A 12,985-nucleotide genomic window follows, 5' to 3' on the forward strand; every position below is an offset into this window, starting at 1 on the left:
TGGGTAACTGATGGTTCCAGATTCTGATTCAAAGGAAGAGGGACACGTATTAGCTTAGGTTTATTTATGTAAACTGCTTTGGGAACTTTTTTTGAAAAGCGGTATATAAATATTCATTGTATTGTATTGTATTGTATTGTATTGTATTGTATTGTATTGTATTGTATTATTTCCACAAGTAAAAGTGCGATTGATTGATTGATTGATTGATTGATTGATTGATTGATTGATTGAGTGCCGTCAAGTCGGTGTCGACTCTTAGCGACCACCTAGATAGATTCTCTCCAGGATGATCTGTCTTCAACTTGGCCTTTAAGGTCTCTCAGTGGTGCATTCATTGCTGTTGTAATCGGGTCCATTCACCTTGCTGCTGGTTGTCTTCTTCTCTTTCCTTCATCTTTCCCCAGCATTATGGACTTCTCAATGGAGCTGGGTCTTCGCATAATAAAAGTGCTATAGACTTTCCTTTTTGTACATGAAAGATGAACATTTAGACATCTCAGCAAGATGAACATATAGAAAGATGAACATTTAGACCCCTCGCCACCTAGAGATGTCTATATCAGGCAGTATAGAAATATGATAATTGAATAGGATGAATAAATGAATAAATTTAGGGTTGGGCCAGGGAATTTCCTGAGGGGAGCAGACTCCCACAGCCATGGCTCTAGTGTTCCTAAATCTTGGGAAGAGTTACAGTCTCTGAATTAGCCCCACAAAGAGTATGGGTGGGGAAGGTTCTCAATTCCACTGAACAAAAGGGGAGGCAGCTTCCTTTTAGAGAAGCTTTGCAAGCCCGCCACCAGGTCATGTGTGTCGGAGATGTAGCTCCTGCATGGCATCGACTCATAGCACCAGCAGCCCTATTGACCACTAGGGGCATTAGGGATAGAGACAAGACAGTAAGGACATTCCCTCTTTGACCATGCTTTCTCTTCTCCGCTTCCCCTTTGTTAGAGTAGTAGTCTAAGGTTTCATTCTCTCACCTGGGCTATGCCCAGATGGCAGATTTACTTTGCTTGACCACAGGAATGGTGGCTGTGCATTTGCACATCGGGGGGATTTACCTTGAAGTCCCTGCAAATATCGAGGTGCACTCCATACACAATTCAGGTTTTTGCCTGTGCACTGTTGCTCAGCCCAAATTATGTCCGTGCTAAAAAGTTCAACTTTTTACTGCAGCTTTTTGGGAAACTTCAAAGTACCATGACATTTTTTTCTGAGATATATGGGGGCCATAGTGATAGAGTACCTTTTAATTTATTTACTTTTTTTTTAACTTACTTTAAAAAACTTACTTTTTAAAAACTTTTTAAAACTTTTTTATTTATCTTTAAAAAAAACATTTGCTTGATAATCTTGCAGAACATCATATGCACCCAGTCAAATCAAACATCATATGCACCCATCATATGCATATGATCACCAAGATCATAAGATCTTGGTGATCTTGCAGAACATCATATGCACCCACACCTGCATGGGGCAGGGGCATACAATGTTCCACAAGATCACCAAGCAAATGTTTTTTGTGGTGTTTTTTTAAATAGTAAAAAGCAAGGCTTTAAGAAAACCCTATGTATGTTCTTATGTTCACCGCCTTGGGATTGTTTTTAATGAAAGGCGGTATATACACTTAACAATAAATAAATAAAATAAGTACCCTTAGGAGTGGTACACTCCCAGTATCACTCTGGGAGTGATACACCCTACACGGACTTGAATGGTATAAACAGTGTGTGGAAAGAATTTGGAAGGAACCAACAGATTCCAAAACTATTAAAGCAGCCCTATGTGAATGGCCCCCAGGTTTCTTCAAATTATCTTTGTTGTGCTTATATGCAGCTGATATATTACCTCATAACTTCCTCTACTTTACTGCACTTAATTCCGCCATTAAGCCTACCGTCTGGGAAAGGCCCTGCAGAAAGAGACTTCCTTCTTCTCTCTTCCCTTCTTCCTGTATGTGGCTAGCAATGAGGCATGTAGGTCTCAATCTATCTATCTCCCTGATATGTTTCTTACCTTATTCAGAACTCCAACTCCACGTTTCCAGACTATATTTATTCGCAGTGCTCCCTTACCTATGCACTTCCACTGTAGCTGGGGCAAATGAGAGCTCCGTTCCCGAGCTCTCTAACAATGTGATTCTGGGCGTCGCTTGGGGCAGGACTGTTTTTAGGGCTACATACTGTAGCTCTCTTGTTCCCCAGACTTGGGAACTTTCTTGAGCTTAATCCTATGAATGGAATGTGTACAGGACTGCTCACCAGAGCCCTAAAATGCCTATACAGCATTTTCACAGCTTATATTTGTATGTGGATTTTTAAAAATAGCATTTTTGTTTCGCATTATTTACATACCTGTTTGATTAAAAACACTCTGCCCTGTTGAACATGCAGATATTGAGAAGAACTCTTGAAATTTTCTGCTCAGTGCTAACAGAAAGCAAATACTTGCAAGATGTACAAGTAGAACGTCCGGTGAAATCAACACAACGTAAGGACACAGTGAAGCATTTAAGTCCAATTGATTAGGTACACCTAATTTTCTCTGGATTGAACCCAAATCCTTTAATTACAATCAAATAATTATTACAGAACAGAATTGACAAAGAGTATCACCGGACCCCCCTAGTACCACTAAACAGATGGCACCTCTGGAGGATCAAAAATATATAACAATTTTAATTGAGCCAATGTAAAACAGATTTGCAAAATAGAAGAGAACATGCCAGGTCTGATAAGTGTCTTTCTGGAAATTATGACAAATTCTATAACTGCACAATGGATATTAAGGAGATGTTCATTAGCAAATGTAGCATTAACGAGCTCAGTGTAAGCTCTAAAATAATTTTTGGTACATACCTTTCTACCTGATTTAATTCCCTTTGGTTGATACCATTTTCCTCTTGCTCCATTTTGACATTTGATGTCACCTTGATCATATCATTGTCAGTTTTCTGCTATTCCCAGCCCAAACCTCCTCCTTTCTCTGAAATGAATGGAGTAGGGAGAGAAATTGAACTTGGATCTGCCACCAGAATAAAATCAGAATTCACATCTGCCCTGGGGGGCAGAAAAAAGAAATGGGGTTTCCATCTCCCAACTCTAATCCCACCCTTGAATTAGACCACTTAAAGGAACATTCAATTTCTTCAGTGATGGGTGTCTCAGAAGATACTGCGACATGCAGGGGAAGGAATTATTAGAGACTTACTCTTCAAATGTTGGAGCTCTTTGTATAATATCCACAACATTGCCACAATGTGAAAATACCACATCCAATGGGGTTGGGTAGTATTTATGCAGCTGCATGACACATCTGTATAGTTAAGGTGTTCAGCAAAGATCAGATGCATTCTGCACATTTCAGTCCTCATATGCGCCATAGTGTTTTGAGTTCAGCAGCTCATACAAACCCTTTGCCCATTGCAGTGAAGAAGTGGATACTAAGAACTATAGGAGAATCTGAACTAGCAAGTATCAAAATACACAGTCCAGCCCCCCCACCCAATCAGATATAACAATACCACAGCAAACAACAAATTAGCTAAAAGTACATTTCAGGCAGAATAATAAAAAGCAACAAATCAGAAAATCTGTGACCAATATTTATGTGTTTATCATAGTTACACACTGCCGTGTGTGTGTGTGTGTGTGTGTGTGTGTGTGTGTGTACACACACATATATAATAGAGAGATAGAGATAGAGATAGAGATAGAGATAGAGATAGAGATATTAACATGAGCCAGATCAATTAAAGCTCAAAGACTTCTTTAAAAACCAGATGTTTGATTGGTTTGACAGATAGTGTCAGAGTCTGATTAAAATCTCCAAGGACTGTAGAATCACCATTTGTGATGATTGCATTTGGATCCTGATTACATGCATAGCATCAGGGGTGGATTAACCTTTTTGCCACCCGTATGCAAAAAGGCATTTGCAGCCCCTAAAAAAAAAAAAAAAAAGCTGCTGCTATGTGGCGACAGTAGCTGCAGGGACAGGGAGTGGGCGAGAGGAGTGTTCCCCTTTGACTTTAAATATTTTTTAAGCCATGGCGGCAGCAGTAGCTATGGGGGGTCACCAGGCAAGGGAGAAGTTCCCCCTTTTGCCCCCCTAAAGTATGATCGCCGCTGGTGGCAGCAGTGGGTTGGAGCATGGCTGGCTGCAGGGAGGTGGAGCAAGAAGGGGAAAGTGTGCCTTTTTTAACCTGTGAAAGCCCACTGTGCAGCCAGGAGGCAGTGTGATCCTTCCTCCTCCCCTCCTCCCAAGTGACTGCATGGGCTCTGCAATCTGTAGCCCATTTCCAGCTTTCCTTCCACATGGAAGGGAAAAGTGGGCTTTCGCTGGATAAAAAAGGCATACTCTCCCTTCCCCCCACCATCCTCCCTGCAGCCTACCACGCCACACCCCATCCCACTGCCGCAGCCAGCAGTGAACATACTTTAGGGGCCAAAAGGGGGAACATTCCCTTCGCCTGGTCACCCCAACACCCCACAGCCCTCCCACCACTGCAGCCAGCGGTGATCTAACTTTAAGGGGCAAAGGGGGTAACCTTCCCCTTGCCCAGTCGCCCCCACTCTCTGCAGCTACTGCTGCCACCGCAGCTTTTTAAAATATGAAAGTAAAAGCGGGGGAATGGTACCTACTCCTGCTGCTGCCCTCAGAGAGCTGCGGCAAAATTTGAGGAGCTGCTTGCTCCTCAAATTTTGCTGCCGTAGGCAGATGCCTCTTCTGCCACTGCATTAATCTGCGGCTGCATAGCATGGGTTCTTCACATGATGTTATGCAGAGCCTTCATATGAGCGGTGTGCTGTAAACGTGATTCGGCTTTCAAATCATGGCACAATCCCTTTAAAATCAAGAGTTTACCCAGCTCCTTTAACACAGAGGAGAGAAGGTTCATCCCTGCTCCTTCTCCAATCGCTGCCATTGTGGTAATCCCAGCACTCTCCCACCAGCTATGACCACATGCCGGCAGCGCTCTCCCCCAGGAATCTGCCTATGACACTGGCATGCATATGACCTCCGTGCATGCCTGGAAGCCATGTGCATACAGCTGAAAGATGCCCTGCTGATGCACAGGCATAGCTGGGGGGAGTGCCAGGATTACTACAATGGCAGTGACTGGAGGAGGAATACTACAATGGCCTGCTCGCCTCCATGTTGGGGCTGGGTAAGCTATTGGTTTTAAAGGGATTATGCTGTTATTCAGAAGCCGAATCATGTTTTGGCCCATCTCTATTTAGTGATGGGAAAACAACTGGGCCTCACTTAAAATAGCTACAATGTGGTGACATATTCTGGTCTGTAGTTTGTTTGTTTGTTTGTTTGTTTGTTTGTTTATTCATTCATTCATTCATTCATTCTACTTCTATACCGCCCTTCTCCCCACTATTACTTACTGTGTTTCCTTATCCTTATTGTTCTTTTGCACAGCAGGTCAATTTGTAATTGTGTTCAATTGAATGAATCCATAAAGTATTGCTTTTCCCAAGGTCAGGGCTAAAATTAGGAAAGGGGCAGTGTCATTTTTGTTTAGATGAAATAATTATAAATATATTTAATATATGCAGTTTAAATTTATGTTTGTCGAGAAGTATATTTGTTGCATCACTTGACAAGTACAGCTTAAACATCTATTGTTTTACATTCACTCCATGCACATGGATGGTACTATAGAAACAAACAACATTCTACATTCTTTAAGGCTGCAACCACTTTTGTGGTTTATATATCTCACTCTGTTGAGTTTATCTCTGCGATATCTCAGCTGCAAATATATTATTTCTTTTATTCCTCCATGGGCTAGTGATTTTTATTCTTGAGAGAGCAGAACTAACTGCACCAGTACAGTGAGGAAGCAGAAGTTTTTAAAATCCTCCCATTCTCCAGGAAGCCCTCTCTGTGCCACCCAAAACTAAGTCCCTGAGTGTTGTGCAGCCCTTGAGGACATATATTTGGGTGGCACAGAGGGATTTCTGGGGAAGGAGAGTGTGTCAACCATTTCTGCTTCCCTGTTGAAATGATACAGTTAGTGGGGAAGTTCTGTTTTACAATCCACACACCCAAACTGGATGGGAAGATGACAAAAAGGAACTCATCGCTCCTTAGGAAAACAAACATCACATTCATTTCATGTTTATATTTTATTATAGTATTGTTTATTTTATATATTTATTCATTTTATTATTCATAAATATGAATTTGTATAATTAATAAATTGTTGTATTTATTAATTATATGCAGATTTTAAAGCAGCTTTTCTATTTTTTAAAAAAGTGTGCAATAGTGTACCATGCATCTGCATTTTTTGGAGCTGGCGGGATGGATTCCAAATAAGATGGCACAGAAAGACCAGTGTCAGATATATGTGTAGATGCTGCCATGATTTCATAAACCGCTCTGCTTCAACACAATGACTCAAAGGATCTAGCCACAAAATCACCTTTGAGTTTGGGAGTGCATGGGACAAGTCCTAGGAAAAACTTTGCTGCACTGACTTTAATTTGCTTCCTGGTGAGCCACAATAAAACTACTGAAAATGACTGTCCTGAGTGCTTACCCTCCACCATCGCCCCCAACACACACACACAAACACTCACAGGAGAGCTGGACTTGTGGTAGCAAGCATGATTTGTCCCTTTAGCTAAGCAGGGTCTGCCCTCGTTGCATATGAAAGGGAGACTAGATGTGTGAGCATTCTAAGATGTGAGCCTCTTATGTGCGAGCGTCTCCAAGATGTGTGAGCACTGTAAGATATTACCCTTAGGGGATGGAGCCGCTCTAGAAAGAGGAGCTGCATGTATTCCAAGTACCCTCCCTGGCATCTCCAAGACAGGGTTGAGAGAGATTCCTGCCTGCAACTTTGGAGAAGCCACTGCCAGTCTGTGTGGACACTACTGAGCTAGATGTACCTATGGTCTGACTCAGTATATGGCAGCTTCCTATGTTCCTAACTCCAAATTAATAGGTGTTTACCTCTCCTCGTGCTGCACCTGAAAGCTGAGCAGCGGTGTGCTGCCCAGCACCCACTGTGATGGAGGATCAGCTCTGCCACTCAGCTGGCAGAGGCCATTTGCATCACCAGCAAATGCACCTTTGCCACCCACCGGGGGAGCAGCAGGAGGAGAGCTGGTCTTGTGGTCGCAAGCATGACTTGTCCCCTTAGCTAAGCAGGGTCTACCCTGGTTGCATATGAATGAGAGACTTGATGTGTGAGCACTGTAGGATATTCCCCTTAGGGGATGGAGAGTTCAAATCCCCATTCAGCCATGATACTAGCTGGGTGACTCTGGGCCAGTCACTTCTCTCTCAGCCTAACGTACATCACAGGGTTGTTGTGAAAGAGAAACTCAAGTATGTAGTACACTGCTTTGGGCTCCTTGGAGGAAGAGCGGGATATAAATGTAAAATACATACATACATACTCTGGGAAGAGCACCTAGGTTCCAAGTTCCCTCCCTGCCATCTCCAAGATGTTTGAGCACTGTAAGATATTCCCTTCAGGGGATGGAACCACTCTTTGAAGAGCATCTGCATGGGTTCCAAGTTCCCTCCCTGGCATCTCCAAGATAGGGCTGAGAGAGATTTCTGCCTGCAACTTTGGAGAAGCCCCTGCCAGTCTGTGAAGACAATACTGAGCTAGATGGACCACTGGTTTGACTCAGGATATGACAGTTTCCTATGTTCCACACACATACACCCCAGTTTTTACTGAAGCCTTATGAAAATATGATATATAAATGAGCTCATGGGTAATACCTGAGGACCTTGGGCATGGGTTCAAAAAGAACCAAGAGCCCAGGGTGCTTGGGAGTTGTATTCTCAATGGAAAGTGACATCTGGAGATAGGAATCTCTCTTTTGTGTTTGAATGAGGCCTCCATCAGAGCTTGAGGAAGCTGACACCACACATAGCCCATCTCAAGGTGAGAAGGAGAGACCCATGAAGACATGTTGGCTGGGAGGGGGGAGGCTCTTCTTGGGGATTGGATGAAGGGCGTTGGATCTACTTTCAGGAGTACATGTTTGTCCCCACCAGTGCTTGGTTTTAATATTTGCAAATAAAGTAAGTATTACAAAGCACATCGCAAGTCTCCAGTGCTTTTTCATCAAAAGGAAACCAAGCCAGCTAGTGTTGCCCTTGGAAGTCAACATTTGGGGAATCAGGAGACCATCTTATTTATTTCTTTTGCTGCAAAGTGGTATATAAATATTTGGTGTGTGTGTGTGTGTGAGAGAGAGAGAGAGAGAGAGAGAGAGAGAGAGAGAGTCACAGTCACACACATATGCTTTCCATTTTGATGACTTGCATATTTGCCGCTCGTAGCTGCACATCAATTCTTGACATCATTAGCAAACTGGTTTTGGTGAGAATTTGGGTTACTTGGAGACCGATCCAAAGTGTGTTCGCATGCATGCCTTTGAAATGATGGACTTGTGTACAGCTGGTAATCATTTCAGCAGACTTTGCACAGGACAAATTAGATTATGCACTTTGGGTACTTTTCCTGCTTTCCCTTTGTTTCAGTAAAATGAATTACGTCAACTTGAACAGCTTATATCAGGTTAGAATTTGTTATTCCATCATTTCTTTGAAGCAGTGCAGTGCCAAGAATTTTATTAGCATTGAAGTAATCATTGAACTAATCTTTGGTGGCCCTTCTCAGGGTGTCCCTCTCCTCAGAGGTCCGGCAGCTGATGACTATGGATAGGGCCTTTTCTGTGGCCTCCTTTACATAGAAATTCCTTCTCAGGGAGGCCCACCTAGTGCTCATTCCTTTGAGTTTTTGACACAAAGCCGAAAGAGTTTTATCCACTTAGACTTTGAACAAAGAATGGGATGTTATGCTAACACTATTTGCTGCTTTATCCTACTGCCTTTATTTTGGCTTTATGTGGAATTAAAATTGTTTTATTACTGTTTGATGCAAGTTGCCTTTTGAATCCATTAGATAGAAATAAATAAAAATAAATACAAAGTAAATGCAATATCATTGCTGTAGTGTGGTGAAGAGACTGAGCTATGAATCCAGACTACCCAGTTGGAAGCTCACCTTTGCCATTAACTTGCTGGGTAACCTGAGGTAAGGCATTCCTTCTCGGCCTCAGTAAAAATGTGGGGACAATAATACTCACTTACTTTTCAGCAGCCATTGTGGCAAGGCTGATGGGACGGGAGTCGTAGTCCAACAACATCTGGAGAACCAAGTTTGAGAACCCTGGTTTTAGAGGAGTGTTGTAAGGATTACATCGTGGTAATACACATGGAGATCATCCACACTATTAAAAAAAAAGTGTTCTACCTGGGTTTGGGAACTGTGTGTGCCCCCAATTTTCAATTGTGTGGAAGCAAGGTAGGAGGAAAAGCTACCCAGGTTTTCCTCCTACCTTGCTTCTGTACAAGCAAAAATTGGGAACACACACAGATCCCAAACCTGGGTAGAACACAGTTTTTGATTGTGTGAATGACCTCATGAAGTACTTTGTACACTCAAAGATCAAAAGATGAAAATCCAGCAGAGGAGAGTGTATCATGGATATATACATCAGCCTTAGCCTTGCTATTATTTTTTCATTCAGTTTTTCTCAACAAGGACACATCTCCATTATAGCATCCAAAAATCTTCTCGTGCCTTTTCCTTTAATATTGAGCCTGAACTGTCTCTCATTGTTTCAGTCCAAGAGATTAATGCTCAGTGAAAACCACACCACTCATGGTTAAATTAAAAACAAGCCGGAACAGCATGCTTACAAAACGATGATTCTCTTTATCTCACATTTGTACCAATTAATTAAATTATCATATTATAGGATTGAGTAAATACAAAGTTGATATGCAAAAGATTCTTGAAAGGGACACTTTTCTACATAGTTGCTTCTTCTTTGCTCATAAATCTCCTTAGAATTTCTACCTAATAATATATTACTGGCATATTGTTATTTTTATTTCTAAGTGTAATATTCTGGAAACTGCCTTCCCCCCATATTACATATTTTAGCATGATGGCATCACTTTGTGCTTTGAAGGGAAAACAGAGGACTATTTGGAACTGAAATCTATACTCTGCAGTGTAGTGTATAAAATCAGGACCAGGACCCTGTGCCACTTCAAGGAACTCCCATCCTAGCTCTGGGTCTGGTGGTAAAGGAGCAGCAGGAACCAACACAGGCTGACATCTAGACTAACAAAGTGGTTATGTTAATGTGCTACACTAGTGCATGTGCCCAGCGATCTTTGGACTACAACTCCATTCATGATGGGGACTGTTGTTCTATAACATCTATGGACCAAAGGTTAGGAAGCCCTGTGCTAGTTTAGTTTATTATTTATTATCTTGTGCTGGTGCAGAGGAGTGCACGGCCAGTTGCAAATCTCATGTTTTGCAAGGAGCTTTTGCACAATAATTCAATTCCAAAACTCCCTCTGACTTCAAACAGCCATGCCATCTTCTTGCACTAGTGCAGTTTTATAGTCTGGATGTCAGCCAGTCCCACAATCACCCAAAAGCAGGCTAAGGGAGCCCAGCCAACTTTTGGATGATCATGTGCTGCAACGGAAGCAGCGCGGCTCCCGGAAGCTAGCCATGATAAATCCCCTTAAATGAGGCTAACGGAGCAATTGCTTCGTTAATCTTGTTTTTGCGCTCATGTGTCGCTGCGGCGTGCGGCAACATACAAGTAGACCCACGACCAGGAGACTGCAAGCAGCCTCCTGGGCTCAGGGGTCTCTCCAGGATGCCCCGCTCATGTTGGGCATCCTGGACCTTCCAGGGGCCACACAGCCCCTGATCCCTGCAGCCCCCACTGGCTCTGTGTTGGAGCCGGCAGCCATGTGAGCAGCCAATCTGGCCACCGAGCTACAAGCGGCTGCTCGTCCGCTAAGCCCGCTCTCCCTGCAGAACCCCATCAGGTGCTTCGCACGTGTCGTGTGAGGCGCCTCATTGATTCTCAAGCATGGGAGTACCATTTCTTGGAGATCAGGAAGGAATGGGGCTACAATAGAATACTTTCATCCCAAAGAACCTGTCCACAAGCCACACAAGGGTTGCACAAGCCCTCTGGAATGCCTTCCCATCCCGCATTTGCTGACTAGATGAATTTATTTCCCTTCCTCTCCCTCGTTGGAGGGAGAGAAAGGGAAAGCACCCAGCCAGCATTTGCGCTCCAGAGGGCTCGCACAGGCCCTCTGGCGATTGGGCTACACCCATATGCGCATGACGTCACACACAAGGAATATCACTGGCACACACAGCACCCATGGCAGAGCCACCAGGGACAAGGCAGAACCCGGGCCGCCGTTCCCTGGCTCTGCCACTCTGATTGACTATGTCCAAAGCACTAATTCCAGCACAACTGTGCATCAGTCAAGAAGCAGAGCAAGAGGATTTTCCTAATGCTTAGAGTCAAGTGAAGCATAAATACCCAGTACTGGTGTTGCTTGTCTTACTTGCTGGTGTTCCAGCACAACAGGATAGGATCAGGATAGTGGATACTTGTTAAAACCATGAAAGAACTATGGGCACAAGCCAACCTTCATCAAACATGTTTAAGCTCCGTAGGTTTCAGCGAGGGAGATCCATGCACTGTTTAATCTGTTCTGGATCACAGGCACTGTATGCATTCTAGCCTCTAGCATTAGCTCATTTATTACAAAGTATACACAAGGTTATTTGCATACAAGTATTATTTTGTGCTCTCTGAAATGTTTGAAATTCAGTCTATAGTCACCAACTTGTTTCTGCTTAAAATGTTTCAACTATTGTGTAGAATGTAAATTCAACATGATAATGTGTGAAAAGAGTACTTTGTTCAATTTTGTGTTCCTCCGTTTTTGTGTTCCTCCATAGAGTATTGTAACTAAAATGACTACCTGATGAAATCCTTAAGTACAGGTGGACCTCGTTATCTGCGGGGGTTCCATTCTCAGACACAACTGCGGGTAATGAAATAGCAGAGAACAACACCTGAAGTCAATGGGAACTGGGGTGGGAGGTGGGATTAGGTTCTGGAGAGCAAAAATGTGCTTTAAAAAGCAGAAATAAGAGAAAGAAAGTAATGCACCATGCTCCTCAGCTGTCCAGCAACGCTCCCCCGCCCAACCTCACATTCAGCCAATTTTCCACACAAAAAATCACAAAAAACTTTTTTTTAAAAAAACAAAAGAGCTACAAAATGGCTCCTCTCAACAAAATGGTGGCTGGAAATGACCTTGGAGGTCATTTCTGGCCACCTAGGAACCACACATATGTGGATTTTAGCCCTTTTGTAAATCATGTATACTGAGGTTGGGTCTCCATTGCCAGAAATGCAGATACATGAACCTGTGGGTGTCGAGACCATGAGTGACGAGGTCCCCCTGTTTTCAACACACATAAACTCTTCTTCCCACAACTCTAAGTAAACCATGTACACATAATATGTACACGTATTAGTCTCAATCCATGCAGGTTAAATATTAACTTCTTTCAAAATATTTATCAGGTTTGTCAAGGCCTGTGAATGTTACTACAACAGAAGAATAAAATGTTTTTATCAACGTAATATTCTATTGATGAACTATTGATGACAATTATTTGGGTGGGAATTGATAAGCAAAATATTTTTGGGGGAGGAAAGTAACTGTTAATAGACTCGATTTTCTCTAAGAATATATACACTGATGGAAAACATTAGGGTTTGGTATCCAGTTGCACGAGCTGTTATTTTATTGGCTTTAATGCAATTTAAGCATGATAAGCAGCATGGAACTCCATTATGACAATTATGTTCTATGTTTGTTAGTGAAGCCTGATTTCTGCTTTTACTTTTTAACTTTACCTTAAAATGTCTTATAACTATTTATTTTACCTAGGAACGATAATAAAATTCCCCTTTTCAGTGTGAAGACTAACATGAATGATTTGTAGTTTAGCCACATTATTAAGAGCTCTCATAAAACACAAATGAAAATTATCAAAAACAATTTACAAATAGTAACC

The sequence above is a fragment of the Hemicordylus capensis genome, chromosome 5 (genome assembly GCF_027244095.1).
Source record: "Hemicordylus capensis ecotype Gifberg chromosome 5, rHemCap1.1.pri, whole genome shotgun sequence".
NCBI classification, from domain to species: domain Eukaryota; kingdom Metazoa; phylum Chordata; class Lepidosauria; order Squamata; family Cordylidae; genus Hemicordylus; species Hemicordylus capensis.